The 27,325-nt window shown below is 42.1% G+C and overlaps 1 protein-coding gene across 5 annotated transcripts in view; it reads right to left on the minus strand.

Moving 5' to 3' along the window:
• Hecw2 (HECT, C2 and WW domain containing E3 ubiquitin protein ligase 2) overlaps positions 1 to 27,325 on the minus strand; it is a 407,742-nt gene that overhangs the window by 154,879 nt on the left and 225,538 nt on the right. Inside the window, exon 1 of one of the 5 annotated variants that reach the window (XM_029476582.2) lies at positions 17,723 to 18,073. The exons of the other annotated variants lie outside the window; for them this stretch is intronic. The gene's annotated coding sequence lies outside the window, so the exon portion shown is untranslated. Of the gene's footprint in view, positions 1 to 17,722; positions 18,074 to 27,325 lie in introns of those variants that run through there. 5 annotated transcript variants of the gene reach the window in all.

Genomic DNA, 27,325 nt, shown 5'->3' on the forward strand with positions numbered 1-27,325 from the left:
CAATTAAATCCCTTAAAGAAATACAGGAAAATACAATCAAACAGGTGAAGAAACTGTAAAAAGTAGTCCAAGACCTAAAAATGGAAGTAGAAACAATAAACAAGTTACAAATGTAGGCAACCCTGTAAAGGGAAAACCTAGGAAAGAGATCAAGTTCTTTCAGATGCAAGCATCACCAACAGAATACAAGAGATAGAAGAGAGAATCACAGGTGTAGAAGATACCATAGAAGATATTGACACAACAGTCAAAGAAAATACAAAGCATAAAAAGCTCCTAACTCAAAACATCTAGGAAATCCAAGACACAATGAAAAGATTAGACCTAAGAATAATAGGAATAGACGAGAGCAAAGATTCCCAGCTCAAAGGACCATAAAACATCTTCAACAAAATCATAGAAGAAAACTTCCCCAACCTAAAGAAAGAGATTGCCATAAATGTACAAGAAGTCTACAGAACAACAAACAGATTGGACCAGAAAAGAAAATCCTCCTGTCATAGAATAATCAAAACACTAAATGCACAGAACAAAGAAGGAATATTAAAAGCTGAAGGGAAAAGGGCCAAGTAACATATAAAGGCAGACACATCAAAGCAACACCAGATTTCTCAACAAAGACCCTAAAAGCCAGAAGAGCCTAGACAGAAGTCATGCAGACCATAAGAGAATACAAATACCAGCCAAGTCTATCATACCCAGCAAAACTCTCAATCATCATAGATGGAGAAAACAAAATATTCCATGACAAAACCAAATTTAACCAATATATATATATCTATTAATCCAGCCCTACAGAGGATTCTAGAAGGAAAATTCCAACACAAGGAGCGTATCTACACCAAAGGGAAAAAAAAACCCAAGAAATTAATCATCTCAAAACAAACCCAAAAGGAGAGAATCACACACACATAATACCACCTCCAACAACAAACAAAACAGTAACTAACAATTATCTGTCTTTAATATCTCTCAATATCAAATTCCCCGATAAAAAGACATACAATCTAACAGACTGGATACACAACCAGGATCCAGTATTTCGCTGCATACAAGAAGCACACCTCAATGACAAAGACAGACATCACCTCAGCGTAAAAGGCTAGAAAAACGTTTTCCAAGTAAATGGTACCAAGAAACAAGCAGGAGTTGCCATTCTAATATCCAGTAAAATAGACTTTAAAGCAAAAGTTAAAACGAGATGGGGAAAGACACTTCATATTCATCAGAGGAAAAATCCATCAAGAGAAAGTCTCAATTCTGAATATCTATGCCCAAAACGCAAGAGCACCCACATTCATAAAAGAAACTTTTGTTTTTGTTTTTTGATTTTGTTTTTGTTTTTTCGATATAGGGTTTTTCTGTGTTATCTTGGCTGTCCTGGAACTCACTTTGTAGACCAGGCTGGCCTTGAACTCAGAAACTGGCCTGCCTCTGCCTCCTGAGTGCTGGGATTAAAGCTCAAAACACACATTGAAGCTCACACAGTATAGTGGGAAACTTCAACACCTCAGTCTCACCAATGGACAGGTCATTGAAACAGAAACACAGTGAAACTAATAAAAGTTATGAACCAAATGGATTTAACACATATGCACGGAACATTTCAACCTAAAACAAAAGAATATACCCTCTTCTCAGCACCTCATGGCACCTTCTCCAAAATTGACCACATATTCCATCACAAAACAAGCCTCAACAGATACAAGAAGATTGAAATAGTCCCAATGCTTCCTAACAGACTAAGGATAAACTTCAATAACAAGAACAACAGAAAGTCCACATACCCATGGAAAATAAAAAAAAACTCTCTACTCAATGATAACTAGGTCAGGGGAGAAATAAAGAAATTAAAGAATTTCTTGAATTCAATAAAAACAAAGACACAGCATACCCGAACTTATGGGACACACTGAAAGTGGTGTTAAGAGGAAAATTCATAGCACTAAGTGCCCTCAAAAAGAAATTGGAGAGATACTACACTAGTAAATTAACAGCATACCTGAAAGCTCTGGAACAAAAAAAAAAAAAAAAAAAAAAAAAGCAAACACTCAAGAGGAGTAAATGACAAGAAGTAATCAAACTCAGGGGAGAAATTAACAAACTAGAAACAAAGAGAACAATACAAAGAATCAACAAAACCAAAAGCTGGCTCTTAGAGAAAATCAACAACATAGATAAACTAGCAAAGTGAACTAAAGAGTACAGAGACAGTATCCAAATTAACAAAATCAGGAATAAAAAGGGAGACATAACAATAGAAACGGAGGAAATTAAAAAAATCATCAGATCTTACTACAAAAGCCTATACTCAGAAACTGGAAAATCTACATGAACTGGATAATTTTCTAGACAGATACCATGTGCCAAAGTTAAATCAAGAGCAGGTAAACTATCTAAACAGGCCCATATCCCCTAAGGAAATAGAAGAAGCCATGAAAAACCTCCCAACCAAAAATAGTTCAGGGTCAGATGACTTTAGTTCAGAATTCTACCAGACCTTCAACACTCCTCAAAGTATCCCATACAATAGAAACAGAAGGAACGTTTCATTCTATAAAGCCACAGTTACTCTGATACCCAAACCACACAATGACCCAACAAAGAAAGAGAACGTCAGACCAATTCTCCTTATATCAATGCAAAAATACTCAATAAAATTCTAGCAAACTGAAACCAAGAACACATCAAAACCATCATTCACCACAATCAATTGGGCTTCATCCCAGGGATGCAAGGTTGGTTCAATATACGAAAATCCATTAACATAATCCACCATACAAATAAACTCAAAGACAAAAAAACCACATGATCTTCTCATTAGATGCTGAAAAAGCATTTGACAAATTACACCCCTTCATGTTAAAAGTATTGGAGAAATCAGGAAGTCAAGGCCCATACCTAAACAAAATAAAAGTAATACGCAGCAAATCAACTAATCCAGACCTCTGGGAGCTCCCAGAGACTGAGACACCAACCAAGCAGCATACATGGGCTGGTCTGTGGCCCCTGACACATACATAGCAGAGGTCTGCCTGGTCTGGCCTCAGGAGGAGAAGACACACCTAATCCTGGAGAGACTTGAAGCCTCAGGGAAGGGGGAAGTGGGAAGCTTGACTGGGGGGAGCACCCTCTCTGAGACAGGGGGAGGAGGAATGGGATAAGGAACTATGGGAAGGGGGAATGGGAGGAGGCAACAGATAGATTGTAAATATAATAATAATAATAATTAATAATAATAATAAAACTGTGATAGAGATGCACAATGGGGTTTTATTCAGCCACAGAGAAGAATGGAATTGTGTTGTTTACAGGGAGGCATCTTGCTAAGCAAAATAAGACAGGCTCATAAAGAAGGGCACCATGTTTTTTTCTCATATATGGAACATGGGTGGGAAGAAAGCATGGAAACAAAGGAGACTGTTGGGGATCTGGAGGAAAGGTTAACCCCTTAAATCCCAATGCCAAATAGCATGCATGAGTATTCAGGCTCAAAAGAATACAGACAGCCCATATAGGATGAGATAGAGAGCAGAAGGTTGACAGTGAGGGGCTAGTTCTTGGGGTTATCCCTCACCACAGTTTAGCAAGTAGGAGACACTCATACTGTTAATACTGTGGTGATTGTAGACTGACATTTTCCCTAAAAATTACACCTTCATAATCCACTATGGCCTTGTTTGTAATAGCCAGAAGCTGGAAACCCAGATGTCCCACCACAGAAGAATGGATACAGAAAATGTGGTTCATTTACACAAGGGAATACTACTCAGCTATTAAAAATGAGGACATCCTGAGTTTGCAAGCAAATGGATGGAACTAAAAAATATCCTGAGTGAGGTTACTCAGACCTAAAAGGACATGCATGGTATGCACTCACTAATAAGTAGATATTAGCCAAACAAACAAACAAACAAACAAACAAACAAATAACCCTGCTGAATACCCAAGATATAGCCCACAGATCTCAAAAAGGTCAACAAGCTGAAGGGCCCAAGTGAGGATGCCTCAGTCCCACTTGAAAGGGAGAAGAAAGCAACCACAAAGTGGGGGGGGGAGGAACCTGGAAGGGAAAAGAGATAGGGAGGGGGAGGGGAAGAGGAGAACATGATCCCTGATCCAGTATTGGGGTAGGGGAGAGGACTGAAACCCTGAAGGCCAACAGAAAGAATGTAAACATGAAATCTCAGGAGGTAGGAGGTTGGGACAACCCTCCAGAATATTCCAGAGACCTTAGAGGTGAGAGACTCTCAGGACTCAAAGAGAGGGACCTTAGATGAAATGCCCTATAGTGGGGAAAGGGAACTTGCAGAGCCACCTCCAACAGAAAGTCCGGGCATCAAGTGAGGGATGGTGTTTTCCATCCCACAGTCAAAGAACTGCAGGGATGGAGATGGAGAGGATCCTGAGGAAAAGAAGGTCCAGCAACAGGCCCAAAGTGGGATCCAGCTCAAGGGGAGACCCCAAGAATTGACACTATTATGGAGGCTATGGAGCGCTCACAAAAAGGGACCTATCATGACTGCCCTCAGAAAGACCCAATAAGCAGCTGAAAGAGTCGGATGCAGATATTTGCATCCAACCAACGGACAGAAGCTGCTAATCCCTGTTTTTGAATTAAGGGAGAGCTGGAAGAAACTGAGGAGGAGGGTGGCCCTGTAGGAGGACCAGCAGTCTCAATTAACCTGGACCCCTGAGATCTCTCAGATACTGGAACACCAACCAGGCAGCATACACCAGCTGATATGAGGCCCCAACACATATACAGCAAAGGACTGCCGGGTCTGGGTTCAGTCAGAGAAGATGCACTGAACCCAAGAGACTGGAGGCCCCAAGTTTAGAGGTCTGATGCAGTGGGGGTGGGGAGTGGAGCCAGGGAGCCAGGGAGGAGGTATAGTCAGAGGGTGGACGACCAGGAGGGGAATAAAATTTGGAGTTTAAAACAAACCAACAAACAGTAACCAATTATAAAGAATTCTAAATTCTAAGTGTAATATAGAGGAATTAAAAATCCATTTCCCTCTATGATCAAGTAAAAATACCCCTAATCTTTAAAACACTCTACAAGTTGTCCCATTTACAGTTGGCCACTTTTCTTGTCCATCTCTCTTAAAGGTAATTCCAAATCTATCTCATTCTCCCCACATTCTCTGTCTAGCCTCCTCTAACTTACAGTACCGAGCCATAGCTGTTATAGTACCCAAATGATAGAAGACATTAGGCTCATCACTCTTGCCTTTTCAAGATCTGCTTTCGATACTCACGTCTGCTGGTTGCTTTCTTGTTCAAGGTTCCACTCCCTTCAACGACAGTGTTGATCTAATTCCCCACAGTCCACTGCCTTCTATCACCTTAACTTTTAACCCTTCCCCATAGAGGGGTCATCCTTCCACTCAACCCAGAAACATCAGCTTCCAAGATTCACCTGCTTTTTGCCTTCCCTGTTCCCTCTCCCATCGCTTTCCATTTGTTTTGCTACCATGAATAAAATGTCTGCATTTGTCTCAGACCATACACTGCCTCTCTAGGAAAGAAGCTACAGCATGAAACAAAAAGATGTGGAGATTTAATTAAATAACCTACATGTAATTATAACGACTAGTTTTCTCATTTCATTCTCAAAATATGATGAAAATCTAAAATAAGAGAGCAACAGGCATAAAATTATTTTAAAAAGATTAATTTTTTCTACACATAAGCTTTAGACTTACAGAAAACGTACAATAAATTCTCTTTTACTAAAATGACATGTAGGGTATATTACCAGGCATATTAAACATATCAAAATATATTTTGGATTTTGAAATGTTTCTATATATACATGAGTATCTCTAACCGTCCCCCCCCACCCCCGACTCTAGAGATAAAGTAAAAACTTACAGGCAAAACCTCTTCAAAGGCCCCAATATAATGCTAACCAACCCAGGGCAGTAAAAAACATACAAGAAATTTACATAGAAAGTAATAGTCTGTGTCACCAAATGAGAAGCCATGCCTACAACTTTCCCTTTGCTTCAAAGTAATTCTATCTCCTCTCTGTATTTTTGAAAAAAAAAAAGATATAAATAACCATAAGATGATTTTCAATTTTCCCTTGAGCACAAATTGAAAACAACTGCACCTCCCTCGGCCCAGGATGGTGGATCACAAGGAAGCAGGCTCAGTTGTGGCTACATTCATGAACTGGAGACAGTCAATCTGGTATTTGAGATCTGAATGAAAATTGTTTTAATTCTGGGCAAGGCATAGTCTTCCAACTGAGACTGCAGAACTGTAGGCAGAGATGATTTAGAGCATAGCATAGAAGGTTACTGAAATCTCACCCAACACTGAAGACTCTAACTATAATGCAGATCTGAAGCATACTGCAGGGGTGAGAGGAGGTCTTCACCACTAAATTTACCAAATAGATGATCGATTTTATTAGGTCTTTTGAAAAGCCACCATCAAACTTCCTCAAGAAAACTAGCATTTTTAAAAACACAGTTGCCCTGGGTGCCCAATTTGTTACATCAAAACCCTCTCTGGATAGACAAAGAAAAACAAATGTGTCAGGCATGACTGGATTCAGCAGTGGTCCAACTGAAAACTTTCACACTAGTAAGGATTGTTGGAGATTGGTTCTAATGATTTGATTCAATTGTGAATCTGTGTGTCCAAACACTAAAGGTCCTTGTCGCCAATTTGTTTGTGGTTGATCAATAAAAATTCCAGCAGCCAATGACTGGGCAAAAGGAGATGGGGCAGAATCCTTAGAGTTGCACAGCTAAGATGCTGTAATGGGAAGGAGAAGGAGAAATCACCAAGTAGTGTGGGGTACAGATGGATGTAGGAGCTGCAAAAGATAAAGCCAACCAGCCATGTGAGATCTGGGGTAAGTGGCCACTGGCCACTTTCCTGATTGGGGCTAGGGTAGCAGGCAGAGGATTAGAAGTGCCCAGTCATTAATTGATGGCATAATAAAAATAAGCTAACGTGTGTGTGTGTGTTCTTTCATTCACAGATCCAAAGATTCTCTGGGCAGCTGGCTGGAAGCATCACCCACCAGGAGCATAAAGCAAGGGAACTAAAACTCACACTATAAAGGTAGCCTTAGAGCTACTCATATGGACACTTTGGATGCCAGAACAATCTTCTGAGAAAAATAAACTGGTAAGAAAGGACAATGGTACATCATAAGACAAAACAGGAACAGAAATGGGGGGGGGGTGTAGAGGGAGGGAGGAGAAGGCTCCTCTAATTAAGAAGAGCTCATCAGTAGGAATAAAAACTGCATGATATTGGCATAAAAACAGACAGGCTTGATCAATGGGATAGAATTGAAGACCTAGAAATAAACACACACACCTATGGACACTTGATATTTGACAAAGAAGGCAAAACCATGCAATGGAAAAATGAAAGCATCTTCAACAAATGATGCTGGTCTAACTGGATGCCTGCATGTAGAAGAATGCAAATAGATCCATATTCATTACTCTGCACACAACTCAAGTTCAAGTGGATCATAGACATCAACCAAAACCAGATACACTAAATCTAATAGAAGAGAAAGTGGGGAGTAGCTTTGAATTCATTGGCACAGGAGGCAACTTCCTGAACAGCATACTAATGACTATAAGACCAACACTTGATAAATGGGACTTCATGAAAGTGAGAAGCTCTTGCAAGAATAAGGACACTGTCAATAGGACAGCATGACAACTTACAGAATGAGACAAGATCTTTACCAACCCTACATTTGACAGAGGGCTAATATCCAAAATATATAAAGAACTCAAGAAAGATATCAACAAACCAAATGAACCAATTAAAAAATGGGGTACAGAACTAAACAGAGAATTCTCAAAAGTGGAGGAATTTTGAATGGCTGAGAAACACTTCAAGATATGCTCAATATCCTTAGTCATCAGGGAAATGCAAATCAAAACAACTTTGAGATTCCACCTCACACCAGTCAGAATGGCTAAGATCAAACCCTCAGGTGACAGCAGATGCTGGTGAGGATGCAGAGAAAGAGGAACACTCCTACATTGCTGGTGGGATTGCAAACTTGTACAACCACTCTGGAAATCAATATGGCGGTTTGGGAATAGTTCTACCTCAAGAGCTATACCACTCCTGGGCATATACCCAAAAGATACCCTACTATATCACAGAGACACTTGCTCAACTATATTCAGAGCAGCTTTATTCTTAATAGCCAGAAACTGGAAACAACCTAGAGGTCCCACAACTGAAGAACAGAGAACGAAAATTTGGTTCTTTTACAAAATGGAATGTTATTCAGCTATTAAAAAAAAAGACATCATGAAATTTACAGGATGAAACTTGAGAATATCATCATGAGTGAGGTAACGCAGACCCAGAAACACATGTATGGTATGTACTCACAAGTGGACATTAGCCATGAAGTACAGGATAATCCAGCTACAATCTACAGACCCAAAGAAACTGGGTAATGAGGAGGACCCAAGGGAGGATGTGTGAATCTCACTCAGAAGAGGAAACAAAATAGTCAGTCATCAGAGATGGATAGAGAGAGGAAACTGGGTGGGAGAGGGGCTCAGGAGGGGAATGGAATCATTGATCAGGTATAGAGAGGGAGGGTGGGATTGGAGAAGGCTGAGAATGAGAATAAAAATTGGTGAGGGCATCTCTGGGACCAGCTGGAGATATGGGATGGGGGAGGTAGTGACCCTAACTATCAGTAGGCAGTATAGAGACTGAAGCGGACACCTGCAGCCAGGCAGAACTTTCAGTGGAAGGAGTTGGGTATCAACTCACATACAAGACCTTGAACCCAAACTTTGTCCTGCTTACAAGATACACAGGGATAAAGATAGAGCAGAGATTAAGGTATCAGATAAGAGACTAAGGTATCAGACAACCAATGACTGACCCAACTTGAGACTTATCCCATGGGAGAGAGAAAACCTCTTACGCTATTAATGATACTCTACTATGTTTATAGACGGGAACCTAGCATAACTGTCTCCTGAGAGGCTTCATACAGCAGCTGATGGAAACAGATGCAGAGACCCACATCCAAACATCAGGCAGAGCTCAGGGAGTCTTGTGGAAGAGTAGGGGATAGGATTAAGAGATCCAGAGGGGTCAAGAACACCACAAGAAGATACAGAGTCAACCAACCTGAACCCATGGGGATTGTAGCAGAAGTGCAGCTTGGTCTCCATGAGGGTCCCCTAACAATTGGAGCAGGAGATGTCTCTGACTTTGTTGCCTGGCTTTGAATCATCCTCTCCTACCTGAACTTCCTGGTTAGACCTCAGTGGGAGAGGAATCACTTAGTCCTGATGCAACTATATTTCCCAGAATGGGGTGACTCAGAGAGGGAGGGAGTAATCAGGGGAGACATTTGCAAGGTTGGGACTGGGAGGAGACAAGAGAGGTGTACAGTTCAGTGATTAAGGACCTGGATTTGATTCCAAGCACCAGCATGACAACTCACATGTCTGAAACTCCAGTTCCAGGTGATCTAACTCTCCTGGTATTTTCAGAAACCAGGTATGCACATGTAGGCAAAACACCCATTCATATACATAAAATCAAAATAAACCATCATCATCATCATCATGGTTGACTGCTGGAGAGCACTGCTTGCTGTTCAGAATGAGCATTCTAGAAGGATGGAACAGAATGCGAGCCCCTCCCCCTTCACTCCTAGTGTCACCTGGTCTGGAGAAGATGCTTCATGGCTATTTCCTGTACAGAATGTCATCCATAGTTGAGGAAAGCACATGAAGAACATGAAACGCTTCAGTAGATCCACGCTGGGGAACAGAGCCAAGTCCTAACCACTGCCAGCCAGAACATACACAATTCCAGACATTCAGGGCGGAGGCAAGAAGTGCCAAGCAACTTCCTGTACAAAATGTGCATCTTAAACTAGTCCACCAAATGATTACGTTGACAAGGGAGGATATCACTGACAGATCAGTGCAGAGATACATCTGGACTCTTTTCATCAAACACATCCCAGGAATTTCAGTTGTAGCTGAGAATGTGAGCTAATGGGAAGCAGGCGAGCAATGGCTTACATAAGAATCAGTTTCAAGCAAGGATGCCACATAGATGTGTTGAGCTATGTCATGGTTTGAATATCTTTGGTCCAGGAAGTGGCACTATTAGGAGGTGTGGCCTTGATGGAGTAGGTGTGTCATTGTGGTTGTGGGTGTCATCCTAGCTGCCTGGAAGTTAGTCTTCCACTAGCAGCCTTGAGATGAAGATGTAGAACTCTCAGCTCCTCCTGCACCATGCCTGCCTAGATGCTGCCATGCTCTTGATGCTGCCATATCCTGCCTTGATGATAATGGGTTGAACCTCTGAACCTGTAAACCAGCCCTAATTAAATGTTGTCCTTATAAGAGTTGCCTTGGTCAAGGTGTCTGTTCACAGCAGTAAAACTCTAATTAAGGCAAGCAGTTTCTGTCCTGTTCAGCTCAATTTCTCAAGATACCAAGTTTCAAATGAAGGCTTGAAATGCCCTGCAAGACATGGCTATACACTTTTTTCCAGTTATGGCTCTGGCTTCCTGATGTCCTCTAAGGACTGGTCTTGGCACTACCTTGGGATGCTTGTCTTGGTAGTTTCATATGTGTAGAAAGCCCCTCGCCTCGACATACTTCTACTCTTCTCAGAGTCTCTGCTTGTGTGCTACTCCCTGAGTGAGGCACACTGACCACCTTACTCAAAATGACAGCTGCCCCTCCAGCATTCCATGCTAAATTTGGTTCCCATAATTCTGTCACCTTCTAACATGCTATCTAACCTAGCTCAACATGTAATATATTGTCTATCTTGTTTATAGAATGCACTCCGAGAGTTCAAAGATTTTTCTGTCCTGTTCACTGAAGAATTCCAAATGCTTCAAATTGTGCTTGCTCATGTTACTCTGTTTTTTACTGAATATCTTAGTATTCTCTCATGATTATTATATGATAGTAACTAAATGTTAGTATTATATTTGAAATAAACAGACGAGAAGCAGCATTCTCACTGAGGAATCCACAAGGTGTCTTTTCTCTGTGTATGAGCCAGTGGGTTTTATTAGGGCTCCTGATGGGAATATAGCTGAGGGGCTACTTTCAGGAGCACAGCACCTAGCAGTGGCTATGAGCTACCCACCTTGTGCAGAGCAGACACAAACAAGAACAATACTGCAAATCTTATGGTAGGCTTTATTAGACAATTAGTGAGATCATTCTAAACTCTCAATCTTTAAAGCAATGACTTTCAGCTAAAAATCTCAACTCAGGCACGTTTAGCTGATACTCAGCTTTGCAGCCAACACATAAAGACACAAGGAGATCATGTGACAAGTTTTGAACAAAGGCATTTGAAACATCTTCAACATGGTTTTTGCTGTTGTTGTCATCCTGGTTATGATTTAGTTTATATTTTTGCAGCCCTGGGGATCTAGCCAAACCTTTGACACACTAGCCAAGGGCTCTACTATGGAACAACCACCCTAGTCCAATAAGCTCCTTCCTGGCAAAGACTTTCAGAATATTTTAACAGAAGAGTTACAAGTTTTTCCAACTGAATCCTTTCCTGTGCAGGATTTATAAGAGTTGAGTATTTAGTAGTATTCAGTGGGAGGAATAACGGCCTTGCCAGGCTAGGCCAGGCTAGCCCTGAGCTCTAGCTCCCCACTTCTCTTGTTGCTTTTTATTTGTGACATAAAAGGGTCTCACTGGGTTGCCCAGAGTGAGCATAAATTCACACTACAGCCACCTTGGATTTGTGACCCTTTTCCTTCACCCCCAAAGCTGAGGTCTATGGCACCAGGCCTAGCAACACTCAAGCTCTTTGATAACCTTTCAAGTGAAAAGGGGACTGATGGTTTGTGTATGCCAACCAGGAAACCTGCATGTGATTTGATTATTGTAAAAATTTATAAGGAATAACACTATGAAAGTATAGTAAGTCATTTGCAATAGGTTATTTCTAATGTTATTTAGTGATTTGGTAGACATTTTGGCACAAGAGCTAACATTAGGCCCTTTCATAGTATTCTATGATGATGACGATGATGAAATACCTCAGTCCTAATCTATGCACCAAGGCTGATATGGAAGAACAAGACTTCCTGCTGCGACAGAATTTCTACCGTAAAGATTGAAGTAAACAATCTTTTCCTAACAACCTACAGATTCAGTGGACTCTCCATAAAAATTCCAATCACATCCTTCCCAGAACTAGAAAAATCAATCCAGATATTTATAGGGAGGCACAAAAGACCACAAAAGCCAAAGCAAGCCTAAAAAGAAACAGCAGTGCTGGAAATGTCATAATGCTGGACTTCAAATTATAAAATTATAAAATTATAGTAACAAAACCAGCATGCGACTGGCACAAAAACGGACAAGCAAACCAAAGAGTCGGTGACCCAGAAATGAAGCGATGCAGGAACAGCTACAGCTACTTGGTTTCTGAGGAAAATATAAAAAACATATATGGGAAAAAGAGCCTCCTCAACAGATGGAGCTGCTAAAACTGGTTGTCTACATCTAAAGCAGTGTAAGCAGAAGCAGATCTCTCCCTATGAAAAACAGCAAATTCAAAGTGGATCAAAACTCTTAGTAGAAGACTGGGAACTCATAAACTCATAGAGAAAAATACAGAGAAAAGGCTTCAAGATATAATCCTGGTCCAAGGCTTCCAGGAAAGGACTCCAACAGGTCAGAAATAATAATAAGAATTGACGAATGGGATCACACTAAATAAAAGAGCTTCAGTATAGCCACGGAGACAATCAGCAGAGTGATGAGAAAAATTATAGGATGGGGGAGCTAGGCAGAATTACTGTCCAGAATATATAACGGGCTCAAAAATTAAATATAAAAATGTATTCAACAAAAAGTAAGAAAAATTATAAGTAGCCAATACATGTTGGGGGAAAATCCCCAATGTCTTTGGCTTCAGGGAAATGTAAATCTAAACTACACTGAATTCTATTTTACCCCATTCCGAATGGTTATCATCATGAAAACTAAAGACAGCAAATCTGGTAAGATGGGGAGGGAGAAGAAATCCTTACCCACAGTAGGTAGTGATGAAAATTTGTCTGCCTACTATGATCAGTATAACATTTTCTCAAACAACTAAAAATGAACTACCATATGATCCAGCTCTACCACTCCTGAGTGTGTACGTGAAGGTGTCTGAGTACATCATAAGATGGTTGTGCTTTCATTCTCAGTACTGCACTATACACAGCCCAGCTGAGGTGCCCATCACTGAATGAATGGGTTAAAAATGCAGTATATAAAGTCTTATTCAGCTATGAAGATAAATGAAATTATGCAATTTTCAGGGAAATAGAACTAGAGAAGTAAATTCAGATTCAAAAGGACAAATATGATGTTTTTCTCATGTGTAGAGTTGTGTGTGTGTGTGTATGAGAGAGAGAGAGGGAGAGGGGGAGGGGGAGGGAGGGGGAGGGGGAGGGGGAGAGGGAGAGGGAGAGGGAGAGAGAGACAGAGAGAGACAGAGACAGAGACAGAGACAGAGACAGAGAGAGAGAGAGACAGAGAGAGAGAGAGAGACAGAGACAGAGACAGAGAGAGAGAGAGACAGAGAGAGAGAGAGAGACAGAGACAGAGAGAGAGAGAGACAGAGACAGAGAGAGAGAGACAGAGAGAGACAGAGAGAGAGAGAGACAGAGAGAGAGAGAGAGAAGGGGGACAAAGAGGAGGAGAGAGCCTAAAGGCAGAGGGAGCTGGGCAGATAGAGAGTAAAATGAGTGAAAGCAAAAGGCAAGCATACATTTTCTCTTACGTGCAGAATCTGATGTTTGGGTGTGGATATGAAATGTCCTCTAGAGGTTCATGTATCCGAATGGCTGGTCCCAGTGGCTATGCTGTTTACGGAGTATGTGGAGCCTTTAGAAAGCAGAGCTGGAAAGTTGGTCACTGAAGCCAGGGCCTGAGAGTTAAAGCACAACACATTTCCAGCCAATCTCTCCTCACTTCCTGTGTAACACACACACACACACACACACACACACACACACACACACACACACACACTGCTACAGACATGAGGCTTCCCACCCCCATTCCTTCCCTGCCAGGATAGGCTGAATACCATAAACCACCACAGTGATGAAAAAGGTGCTCGCTCCTTAGACTTAATCAGTATATATAATAAAAAAGACTAACTAAAATATTATGGATGTTTTAGTTAAGGTTTCTATTGCTGTGTCAAAACACCATGACCAACAAGTTGGGGAGGAAAGGGTTTATTGGGCTTACACTTCTATATCGCTGCTCATCAGAAGGAAATCAGGATCAGGACAGAACTCAATCGGGGAGGATCCTGGAGGCAGAAGCTGATGCAGAGGTTCACGGTGGGGTGCTGCTCACTGTCTTGCTCCATATGTCTTGCTCAGTTTGCCTTCTTATATAACCCAGGACCACCATCCCACGAATGGCACCATTCACAATGGGCTGGGCCTTCCCACATCAATCACTAATTAAGAAAATGTCTTATAGCTGGATCTTACGGAGGCATTTTCTCAATTGAGGCTCCTTCCTCTCTGATGACTCTAGCTTGTGTCAAGTTGACGTAAAACAAGCCAGCACAATAGGTCAGTTAAATATAGACATAGCTTACACTGCTCAGTGCAGACACACACACACACACACACACACACACGCTCGAGAAGCATAAAAGCAGGAGGAAGAAGACCATTTAAAAGGAGGAAGCAGAGAAGCAGGAGGTGAAAAGGTCAAGGGCAGATAATTCAGAGAATGAATATGAACAAATTAATGACACATGACTGTACACAACTCACAATCCATTATTTTGTATCCTAAGGAAAACCACTTAAAATACAGAAAAAATATCTTTTTTCTACAGGCTTTAATTTCTGGAAACGTACAGGATTTAATTTGGGGAAACGTGTTAGTAGGTCAAAGATAGTTAAACAGTTTAAGCCTCAAAAGATCAAAAGAAAGTAACAATTGTAGACAGGATGGAGAAAGTAACAGTGTTAAAACATGGTTCAACAAATGTTCTTTGAGTACCACTACTGTCTGGGCAGTGTTCCATGTGGTAAAGACTCGGATGGGAGGAAAGGAGTGGAGATTTTGTTCCGATGGGGTGAGTGTCCACAGTCCAGATCCGTAACTACATAATGCCTGCTGCCAAGCCCTGTCCTAGCATTTTAAACTCTATTAGTTCATTCAAACCAACCACAGCTCTCTGAAGTGACATCAGAGAGGTTTTAGAAATATGTTCAAGATGAGGACCTCCAGTAACTACATAGTAACTCTAGAACCCTACCCTAAGACCATGTCCCTACACACTGCATGTCACTGTCTACCCATACCACTGCAAGCATCCACACTGCGCATGCTGGAAAGTCACGGACTGGAAGTTTAAGGAGGGAAGAACAGAGTTATGGCACATGTAAATCTCCACCCTAAGAGCAAAAGGCCATGGACTGAGCTCCGACTCTAGTTCAGCAACCCCGGAAGGTAGCTTAGTCACCTCTTACCTCTCCACATCAAACCACCATCATGTGATTTCATTCTTTAGGTCTACCCTATGCCCCTCTCTTTATCCAAACAATTCCTCAAAGCCCAGCTTTGTACTCAGTCAGCACAGAAGGCTCCCAATCTCCATCCCTTAGCAGAAACCTCAATGCAACACCACATCTACATCACTAGCACTGAGCCATGTGGACTTTCTATGTGTCAAGAGAAGTGTGCTTGTCTTCACGTGCAGAGCTTATCCTGCAGATGCAATGGGCACTGCACCTCTGACTGTCTAGGCAGCAGTTTGACTACAGGAGCTAGAAGTTTCAGCTTCATGTCTCCATTCTATGGCACACGCTTTGTTTCCTTAGTGTATAAAATTCTAATGGTACCTGGCTTAGAAGGGTTGCAGTGAGGATATGAGTAGACGATGCAAGCCTGGAAACCACGGGAGTGAAACACGTACATTTGTAGAACTTTTCATCTACCTCAACCTTCTTTCAAAAGGAAGCTGATTTTCATAAGCAAAAGCACATTCCTCCATGTTTTCACATTTTAGTTTTTTTATTTCGATTTGTGGTGTGTATGTGTTCTCTCTCTCTCTCTCTCTCTCTCTCTCTCTCTCTCTCTCTCTCTCTTTCTCTCTCTCTTTCTCTGTATGTATGTGTGTGTGTGTGTTCTCATATGTTTGTATATATCCATCTGGAAGCCAGAGGACAACATCAGGCGCCATCCTCATGATGACTGAGACAAGGTCTCTCCTTGGCCTGGAGCTCACCACTCAGGCTAGGCTAGCTGCCTAGTGAGACCCAAGGACTGTCCCAGTCTCTTGATCCAGCACTGGAGTTAGAAGCACACACTGCCACACTCACCAATGGGCTAGAATGGCTGAGCTGTGAGCTCCAGGGATCCTCCTGTCTCTGCCCGACCACCACTGTGGTTACCGTCATGTGCTGCTGATCCCAACATCTTACACAAGTTCTGGGGATCTCAATTCAGGTCCCCATGGTTATGTACCAAGCACGTTACTGACTGAGCTTCTCCTCAGCCCCAAACTCTTCTTTCTTAACCAACACTTGCCACAAGGCTGCACGTCTGGCACATGTGCTTGTATGTAAGAATACTGTATAGCAAGTAGAAACTGCCACAAGGCACATAGCTCTGTAGACCTGCCTGGTTCTGGAATGGAAGTCACTCAATGCTTAATGCATCTTAGTCTAGTTCTATTAGAACCACACGGAGGTGCCCTCTTCTCTCTACACAAGGAACCCAGAACAAGTTTTTCAGCAGCACGTGTATAACACGAATGACAATAATGGGTTTTGATTACACATCCTTCCTTCTTTATCGTATTTTTAAAAAACAAAAAAACAAAAAACAAAAAACCTTTCCAGAGCTGGGAGCAGAAGTCAGTTGAAGAGTGCTTGCCTATCACATAAACCCAAGGATTGATCCCTAGGACCTCATAAATTTTGCACAGTGTCACATATCTGTAAGCCCGGCACTCAGAAGGTAGAGGCAGGAAGATAATAAGTTCAAAGTCATCCTTGGCTATTGGAACTTCAAGGTCAGCTGGAATACATAAAATCCTGCCTATCTCTCTATCTCTCTGTGTCTCGGTGTCGCTGTTGACTTGTGTCATCCATGGATAACCCCCTTTTGTTTTTAATTTTAATATTATTGTTACATCATGGTCTCTGGGACACATCTCCACAGATCGTCCACAGACTGCTTCCTTTGAAGACAAATGTGTTTTAGCACCTCATGCCCTGAAAGAAAAGCTTCAAATTTCATAAAATAAATAAATAAATAAATAAGTAACTTTCTCCAGGGGCAGATAATATAACCTGCTTTAGACTCAGAGTCTCAGCACTTTTAAAAAAAATTCCTGGAGAGAGAAGCTGTACTTACCACACACAGTGAAGCAATCCACTCACACGGGGCTGGTGGGGGAGTGGTGGTGGAGGCTTCAAAAAGTCAACAAGGGGACTTCCTGTTTCCTACAGAAGTTTCCTGTCTTAATCCCTGCACTGGTCTCCTGCACCGTGCTGTCAAGTACTAAATATGGCAAACACAGCACACAGCTCACTAGTCACCACCAGTAACCAATGGAGAGGACTACACTGAAGAACTTCTCAGAGAGAGGCAGAGAGAGGCACAAACCTACACTTGGACGAGGAAGTCAGGTAGGAGTACAGACTTTTCCTGTACCTTACCTTTAAGAGTCCCCAAGAGTTCCTCTGTGTCTTTGCTGGGAAGAATCCATCAGCTCGATCCCGGCACAGGAAGCAGCAAGAGGGATATGTCACATTCTGCTTAAAAGCATGCACCTGGCCTAGACCCTTGGCAGCTTCGTCACAGCGGCAGCCAGAACCAAGGCCACAGCAGGCTTAGAGTCCTCAGGTGTTCCTGGGGGCCTGCCAAGTCCACTTGGCTGATGCTCTGCCTCTCCCTGCTCCTCGGATGTTCTAGAAATGAAATACTAGGTAGAAATAGAGGTGACCTATACAGATCAGTCCTGTCCAGCTGAGAACAACACTGAGCCGCCCTGGCCACACATCAAGTCTTGTTACTGCCCAGGCATCCTAAGTGAAAAAACACATCCCATTATGTCCCTTCTGCTGAGGCAGATGTGGCCACTCCCTGGAAAGGGTACAGGATGTAATCGCCCCATCCTCCCCTCGGCTTCCTTCCTTTGCTTTTCCATGGGAGAATTCCAAGGAATGAGTTATGCACACACACACACACACACACACACACACACACACACACACACACACACACAGAGTCTGATAGAGGCTGAACAGAGAAGCTGCTATCTGGAATCTCTAGTACACCACTCCCATTTATCAGCTACGGCCTTCCCTGAAGCTAGTGAATGGACTGGGAGCAGCCACATCAGTCCAGTGAGGAATCTGTAGATTTATCACTGCAAATTATTAAAAAAGACTAGAGCCTTTGCAAACAATATATAGCTTTAATGAAAGTCTCCAAACAGTCATCAATTCAGAAGTTATCTTCTGGCCTTACTTTTAATGAATAAATGGCTACAATAATAAGTATAGCTAGTATCAGACTTATATGTATTATATGTAATTTAAGTAGATAGATAATAAAATGGTCATCAGTTGAAGGACCTTCAGTTTGTTTGCATTTCCTAGCTATTGTAAATAGAGCAGCAATGAACATGGCCTGAGCAAGCGTCTGTGGAGTAGGATGTCCAGTCCTTTGGGCATATGATGAGTGGAGTGGTATAGATGGGTCTCTCTTTCCAGACTCTCTCTCTCTCTCTCTCTCTCTCTCTCTCTCTCTCTCTCTCTCTCTCTCTCTCTCTCTCTCTCTCTCTCTCTCTGTTGTGTGTGTATCTATATTCCCATCTGGGCTGACAATGCTCCAACTCAAGAGCCATAGACTATTTAACAACAACAACAATTAAAAAACAAACAAACAACAAAACACAAAAAGGCGTGAGAAGCTCTGTTTTGAGTTGTTCGTCAGGATTTCCAAGAGTCTGCCAAAACAGTACAGGCTGTTTCTGTTATACTCAGTTGCCTCCCAGAGGCTGACAACACCATGGATTTCACACACAAAACCTGGAGAGCCTAGATGGATCTGACCCGAAAGCCTCCCACCTGAAGCTTTTGTGATACCAGAAGGCAGCATGAAAACATTCAAGAAAGGGAAGCAACCAGGCACCCTTCCTATCTATGGTCCCTATGAACTAAAGCAATGATTTGCAAGGCACGATAGCCCAAAGGTTGTCATACTGGTGCACATACCTTGGCAGTAATCAATAGCTCTTCATATGGAAGGGACACTCAACAAGAAGAAAATCATGTCTGGTCCTGGAAACCTAGCCAACTACCCAAACCTAGCCTTGGATAAAGAAGAAGAATCCACTTTATTAACCAAAAATAATTCTTAACTCTAAATATTTATCCTTATACCAACAGATAAGTATAGATCTCACCCTTCATCAAAGAAAAATTTCCTTGTAGCAGACAGATATCACAGAAAACCACAACTGATTAAAATGCAGAGAGGAAGTGACCATGTGCTGTCCAGCCCCAACTGATCTGCAGCCCCCCCCCCCCAACCTAAGCCTCAGGAATCATTTCAGAAGGGGCAGAAAGATAGCAGGAGCCAGAAGATAGGAAGTGTGATGTCAGAGCTCATCTCCTAGAAATAGCAGAAGCTACACATGTGAGGTCTCACCAGCATGGCTGCCTCCACTGTACCCATGGAACCAAAAACTACAAACAATTGAGGAATGCTGAGAGCAGGAGAGAGAGAGAGAGAGAGAGAGAGAGAGAGAGAGAGAGAGAGAGAGAGAGAGAGAGAGAGAGAGAGAGAGAGAGAGAGAGAGAGAATGAATAATTAAAGAAGTGGACCCATGCGTGGACCCAGAGCTATGCGTGTTCTGATGCTGGAAAGCCCACCAGCCATACTTGACAAACCCAGAGCAGTCTTGGGACAAATCATCACGTTTTTCCTGCATGGGGAAACAGTAGCAAATGTAGATAGAGTGCCTACTATGTGCCAGGACCATAAAGACTTTGCTTTTAAAATGGTCTCTGGCACACAACTGTATTTCCAACAGTGAAGAGGCTGAGACACAGGCAGCTCAAGTTTGAGGCCAGCCAGAGCTAGGCACCCTGTCTGTAAAAACAAAACAAAACAAAATAAAACAAACAAACAAACAAAGCAACACTCTGCTGACTGCTACCGCAGTGCTCTAAGAATGAAGTTGGTAGCAAGGTTAGACCCACGAACAGAGGAAGAGACCACAGATGAAGGTTCATGATTGACATGATTTGAACCCAGATCAAAACAATACTCAAAGCCAGGTGCTTGTACATTATTCTGCCTCCGTCAAGTAACACTCCTGAAAACTGCAGCATCTTAACTAACCTGCCAGAGGGTTCATAATGGCCTTAGTCACCATTAGATCAGTAAATAGGCCCAGGAAACACTAATTCACTCTCTTTATTAGCATCAAAGGTGGCTGTAGCCAGTTTACAACAGACTTAATAACAGAGTGTCTCTGATCTCATTCTCAGTGAAAAACAGTTCAAAACCTTGAGTTCTCGGCCGTTTTCTAGTGATAGAACAGCAGATTCCCCTGGGTTACTAGAAGGCTCACAGTACAGGAACAGGTCTCCAGGCCTGATCGTTATACATAGGTATGACACCTCAGCTGACTTCCAGATTCTGGACCATCCATAGTCTTAAATGCATCCACCTCCTCCATTCCTATATAAAGGATCCTGCTTGTCCCTAGCACAAACTACTTTTGCAATCGATTTCAAATTCACTATATACTCAATACTGTACATAGAGCAGGAACTAAATTCCCAATGAACAAGAAGATCTTAACCACCAACCAAAGAAAACACATGGTGGGACTCATGGCTCCAGCTGCATATGTAGCAGAGGATGGCCTAGTCGGTCATCAGTGGGAAGAGAGGCCCTTGGTCCTGAGAAGGCTCTATGCCCCAGTATAGGAGAATGCCAGGACCAAGAAGCAGGAGTGGGGGGGTTGGTGAGCAGGGGAGGGAGGAGAGGATAGGGGATTTTCAGAGAGGATAGCAGGAAAGGGGATAACATTTGAAATGTAAATAAAGAACATATCTAATAAAGAAAAAAAAAGAAGAGCTTTAAAGTATGGGATATGGGGAGAGATTAAGCGTTGGAGCATAGGAATCACACCAACACATGGACACATTTGTTTCACAAAGAGGGAACTTTTAAAACATAGGTAATTTAGACATGACACCTCCTCCATCATGGTAAACAAATGTACTAAGAACATACAGCCAGTATCAGACCCCAGAACCTTCCTATCCTATTTCTTTCTCCAGCCTACAGTTGTTTATGAGGGATGTCAGAGAAATAAATAACAGCATTAAAATGGGGGAGGCACATAGATCACCACTGTGCTTTCATTACTATGATAAAATGACTTTGTGTGGTACTAGGCATGGCAGATACAGAAGGGACATGGTCTAAACAGAAGGGACATTAAATACGCAAATATATAGTATGAGGGTACATTTTACACAGGGAAAAAGAGAAGGCCTGAAGTGTGAGCTGCTGCCCAAAAGACCCAATCCATGGACTAACAGGAAGGTCACTCAGCTGAGCCCTGAATGATGCTGTCAAGCAGCTGGTTTGGAGGAGAGGAAAGGGAGGTGATCCCTCCATGGAAGGGCAGGGCAGTGGCCCAAGGGCAAAAGGCTGTGCTGTGCTTTTCAGGATGGCAAAGGATCAGCATGACCAGAGCACAGAGGTGGAGGTGGGTAGAGGAGTGGGTAGAGGGTGAGGGGGGTAGGGGTTGAGGCAAGGGAGGTGGGGTGGGGTGGGGTGGGGAGGGCAGGCTCTAGGAATTTGAAGTATCTGCACAAGGAAAGAAGTTGAAGGCTAAGAACAAAAGAATGGAAACTGGTCCTTTCTCCCAGCTCCACCAGATCACTCACTGAAACCTCAATTGATTATTTCTAGAGTCCCTAGCATTCAAATCTATTGATTCCAAGGGATGCCCGAGGGAAGCACTATGGTTTGTGGCGGCTGAATGGATTAATCTTAGAAAATTAAAGATACCACTTAACTAAAGTAGCTCATTCCCCAAAGCTTGAAAAATGCTTATTGGCAGTGAAGCAGGAAAGCAGATATACAATCTTCAGGTCACAACACAACCTGACAACCAAGTCCAGCTGTGCATCCATGGCTGGCTACCTCTACACTGCCACCAAACACAAAGCTGCAGCAGGGTTTGCACATCAGAAAGGGGCAACTCTCTCTTCCTGAAAAGCCTTTAGGAATCTTGCTTGTGTTTATGAGCCCCACATGCCTATAGTCTGACCTCACCAGTGCCCACTACCAGAGCTTCACCACTCAGGCCTGCCTCTGTTTCAGTTTTGATTGGGAGCTTTCCACTCTCCCCTTGTGCTCGGGAAGCAACCAGACAAACACTCATTGGGTGTTCACTGTTTTCAGATTCCAAAATCTCCCAGAGGAAACACATTTCTACATGAATCAGAAAGTTGTTCTTAATGTACATAAAAGTCAGATCCCGGACACATGCTCCACTATGTTCATAGCAGCCTTATTTATAATAGCCAGAAGCTGGAAAGAACCCAGATGCCCCTCAACAGAGGAATGGATACAGAAAATGTGGTACATTTACACAATGGAGTACTACTCAGCTATTAAAAAGAATGAATTTATGAAATTCATAGCCAAATGGATGGATCTGGAGGGCATCATCCTGAGTGAGGTAACATATTCACAAAGGAACTCACACAATATGTACTCACTGATAAGTGGATATTAGCCCAAAAACTTAGGATACCCAAGATATAAGATACAATTTGTTAAACGCATGAATCTCAAGAAGAATGAAGACCAAAGTGTGGACACTGTGCCCCTTCTTGGAATTGGGAACAAAACACCTATGGAAAGAGTAACAGAGATAAAGTTTGGAGCTGTGAAGAAAGGATGGACCATCTAAAGACTGCCATATCCAGGGATCCATCCCATAATCAGCTTCCAAACACTGACACCATTGCATACACTAGCAAGATTTTGCTGAAAGGACCCAAAGATAGCTGTCTCTTGTGAGACAATGCCGGGGCCTAGCAAACACAGAAGTGGATGCTCACAGTCAGCTATTGGATGGATCACAGGGCTCCCAATGGAGGAGCTGGAGAAAGTACCCAAGGAGCTAAAGGGAACTGCAACCCTATAGGGGGAACAACATTATGAACTAACCAGTACTCCAGAGCTCTTGACTCTAGCTGCATTTGTATCAAAAGATGGCCTAGTCGGCCATCACTGCAAAGAGAGGCCCATTGGACTTGCCAACTTTATATGCCCCAGTACAGGGGAATGCCAGGGCCAAGGGGTGGGGGGGGGGTGGGGACTAGGGGGGGGGGGAGTGTATTGGGGACTTTTTGGATAGCATTGGAAATGTAATTGAGGAAAATACCTAATAAAAAACAAACAAACAAAAAAAAGTCAGATCCCAGATTTAAAAAAAAATAGGGCTTCAAATCTAACCCCAAGTTGATATACATATATGAAATACATCCTTAAAATTTAGCTTAGGAAGTGGCAAGCAACCAACTTCAATAAAAAGGGATGGCCATTAAGAACTCACCCCAGGCAACGTTAGTATACATAGACAGCCCTCTTCTAACTCTTAAAGTAGCTTTCTAGGCAGCCTCTTCAGTCCCCCATCTGGGAGACAAAAAGATACAGGTGGTCTGTGCCAGGATTTTGGCTAGCTTGACTTTCATCTAGGTCTCCTGCATGTAACCACAGCTGGGGTGAGTCCACAATTTGCAACTGCCATGTCTTGACCAGAGGACAGTTCTTTACAACACTCCTCTCATCCTTCAGCTCTTAAACTCTTTTTGCCTTCTCTTCCTTGGTGTGTGTGTGTGTGTGTGTGTGTGTGTGTGTGTGTGTGTGTGTGTAGTGAGTGTATGTATGTATATGTGTATGGTGTGTGCGTTTATGTGTGTGCACATGTATGTGTGTGTGTGTATGTTGTGTCTGTGTGTGTTTATGTGTGTGTATGTTGTGTCTGTGTGTGTTTATGTGTGTGTATGCTCTGTGGGGATTAATACATATGCTTGGCTTAGGACTGAGCACTCAATCTCTTTATTATCAGCACTCTGGCCGGTTGCAAATCTCTTCACTGACTGATGTCAATTTTGGGGGTGGAGGTAAGAAAAAGCCTCCAACCTTGATTGGAGGAAGTTATGTGCTTTTTTATTAGATATTTTCTTTATTTACATTTCAAATGTTATCCCATTTCCTGGTTTTCCCTCTGAAAACCCCCTATCCCACCCCCTCTCCCCCTGCTTACCAACTCACCCACTCCCGCTTCCCTGTCCTGGCATTTGTCTACACTGGGGCTTCCAGCCTTCTCAGAACCAATGGCCTCTCCTCCCACTGATGTCCAACAAGGCCATTCTCTGCTACATATGCAGCTGGAGCCATGGGTCAGAGTTATGCTGGTTTTTATTCCAAATATAATATTATTGTAAGTAAGGATAGATATTGACATAGATTTTAGGCATGTAAAAATCTGCAATTAAAATGAAACCAGTGAATAACAATGTAAAACGTTTCACTTGATTATATCCACTTGATCCACAACATGGAAATCTTCTTCCAACGATGCTTTAGATGATTTCCAGCGATTGACACAGCAGTTAGGTCAGGAATACATCCAAGAGCTGTCCTGCTGAAAGCATGCGTCAGGAAACTCCAGCATATTTGCATTAATGAACATTCTCAGAATTGGTTTTAGAATTTAACATGAGTCAGAGTCAAACATGCCATGCGGATTTTTGCTCCCTGAAAGAACAGTTTTCAAATTTGACTGCATGTGGGTTACGATCACCTGCGACTCTTGTTTAAGATTCAGATTTCAAGAAAATCACAGAAATTTTGACACATTTGGTAAAGGGCATTATGAATCTGTGTTTCAATAACAAATCCAAGCAATTCTAATACAAGCAAACCTTGAGCCATAGTTTGAAAGATTGATTGGCATTCTCAATAGTGTCAAAAGTTAGGTGCAGACATAGTTTTTTATAATTCCTGCTTCTGGTCAGTAGCTGGCACAGAGGTCCTTACAGTTTCTATTTTTGCTATAAAAATGTTGCCAAGAATAACTTTTTTCATGTCCAAGTTAAACATGGTGTTTATAAAAGGTGTAAGAGGAGGATCATGGGTGTATGTGTCTGTCCACACAATGGATAATGTCACAATAATAACTACCACATCCTAGTTGCCAGGACCTTTAACGAGGAAGACTGAAAGTTATTTCCCCCAATACTATTGTGTCTCTTACTAGAAAAAAAATAAAGCCAATCTTTACACATTTGTCCTTATAAGCTATAAATGAACATACTAAATTTGTCCATTATATTTCTTTAATGTTTATTTAATTAATTCAATGTGAGATACTTTCTCCCTTAATTCTATGACTAAGAGATATCTGATAGCTTGTGAGGATAGCTCCGGTTATCTTTCTGAATTAGACACCTTAGACAAATGATTAACCTTCCAAAGTTTTGGTCTTCTTGTCTGCAAAGGTGGGACAGCAACAATATAAAGGATTGTAAAATAATATCAAGTGAGCAGCAAGGAGCCTGGGGCAGCTCAGCATCCCCTGTGATAGTGTCCCTGGTGTGGCCAGTAGGAAAGACTAAACCATTGACACAAAATCTGAAGAAGCTTTCAGAATGTTCTCATTACAACAAATACACCAAGCAGACCAGCGGCAGCTCCCCCAGAATGGAGCTGGCCAGAGGGAGTGAGCTCTGGAGTTACCCAAACCCTCATGCGAATAGATTCTGCTCAAATTTTCATTAAAACTGAAGCAATATCTTTGGAAGAGAAAACTTGCCTATTTTCAACTAACTAAAAGAATTGTGCTTATTTCTTCAGTTTATTACACACACTCGTTTCATAATCATTTTTGGGAAAGGTTAAATATAGCAAATAAAGCTGAAATCGTAGGACATCTTTGTGAGAGTCGATGGCATCCATCCAAGATGCCTTTCCTGGAACAAACTGTAACAACTTGGTTCCCTTCCGCCCTTCCCTAACAAGCTATATTTAAGAGTCTGTAAGTATTTTCATTATAAAATACCCTCACTATGATTTGTGATTTTTACCTTCTAGCCTGCTTCAGAGTTTCTATATAAACAGCTCAATAAAATGTTTGGAAAAAAAAGCAAGTTTTCTAATTTAAAACTTAGATAAGAATACAAGAAGACAAAAAAACAGAAGTTGCAGAGAGGTAATGGCTGTCACATGAAAAAATTGTTATGATTTAATGAACAAAGTCAGATGCATAAACATGCTAAAACTATTCTTAAGATGTTTTCTTTTATGGCTTTTCACATTGGCCGCTAAGACTCTGCAACTCATTAAAACACATGGAATATTTTTAACATATGAACTTAGAACAACTTAAAACACATACCACCAAGGATGGCAACTTCACTTAGTCACCACACAGAACTTAAACTAGAAAGAAATAACTAACCACGCAGAAGGGAACAACTAACAAGCTTGAAAATATTACATGCAAAAAGGATGAGAAACTTACAGTGTGCACATTAACCTAAACCAGCCTTAGTATTACAAACGCGTGGAGAGCCAAGGCCTGAGGAATGGTTCCGTGGGGGAAGGTCCTGGTATCAAGCTAGATGACCTGAGTTCAATCATTTAGATGGCTTAAGGAGAGAAATGACTCCTGAAAGGTGTTCTCTGACAGACACATGCACAGGAATACATGTGTACCCATATCCCCACGCACATACAGAAGAAATAGATGTAACCTTCTAAAATTAAAAAAATAAAAACCAAAGAACAGGACAGGCAGGCATGGAGCATTTTCTATCTTTTGCTGGAATGCAGATGTATACCACACAGCAGCACCATGGAGGCTCAGCCTTATCCTAGTCAAGACCTTTATGGTCATCTCCAATTTACAGGAAATGTGGAAGCCAGCAGAAGGGGCTGAAAGACCCTTCCAGAAACTAAAACCCAAGCCTAGAAAGCGGCATCTCAGGACAAGTCAGAGAGCTTTTGTGTCACCAAGACAAGGCGATAAACACCAAAGCCATGGAATTCCCTTTGTTTGACAGTCCCAAATTAGGCAAATTTGGCCTACAGTTTTGGAAGTCAACTCTTATGAGGATTTTGGGGTGCTGAGACAGGCTGTGTGTCTGTTAAAATTCCCGGCACCACACACTTCCGATGAAAACATCCTGTGGTCTTCTGGGTTAGTCCTC

This window comes from Mus caroli, unplaced genomic scaffold (assembly GCF_978045245.1).
Source record: "Mus caroli unplaced genomic scaffold, Mus_caroli_1 scaffold_1, whole genome shotgun sequence".
NCBI classification, from domain to species: Eukaryota; Metazoa; Chordata; class Mammalia; order Rodentia; family Muridae; genus Mus; species Mus caroli.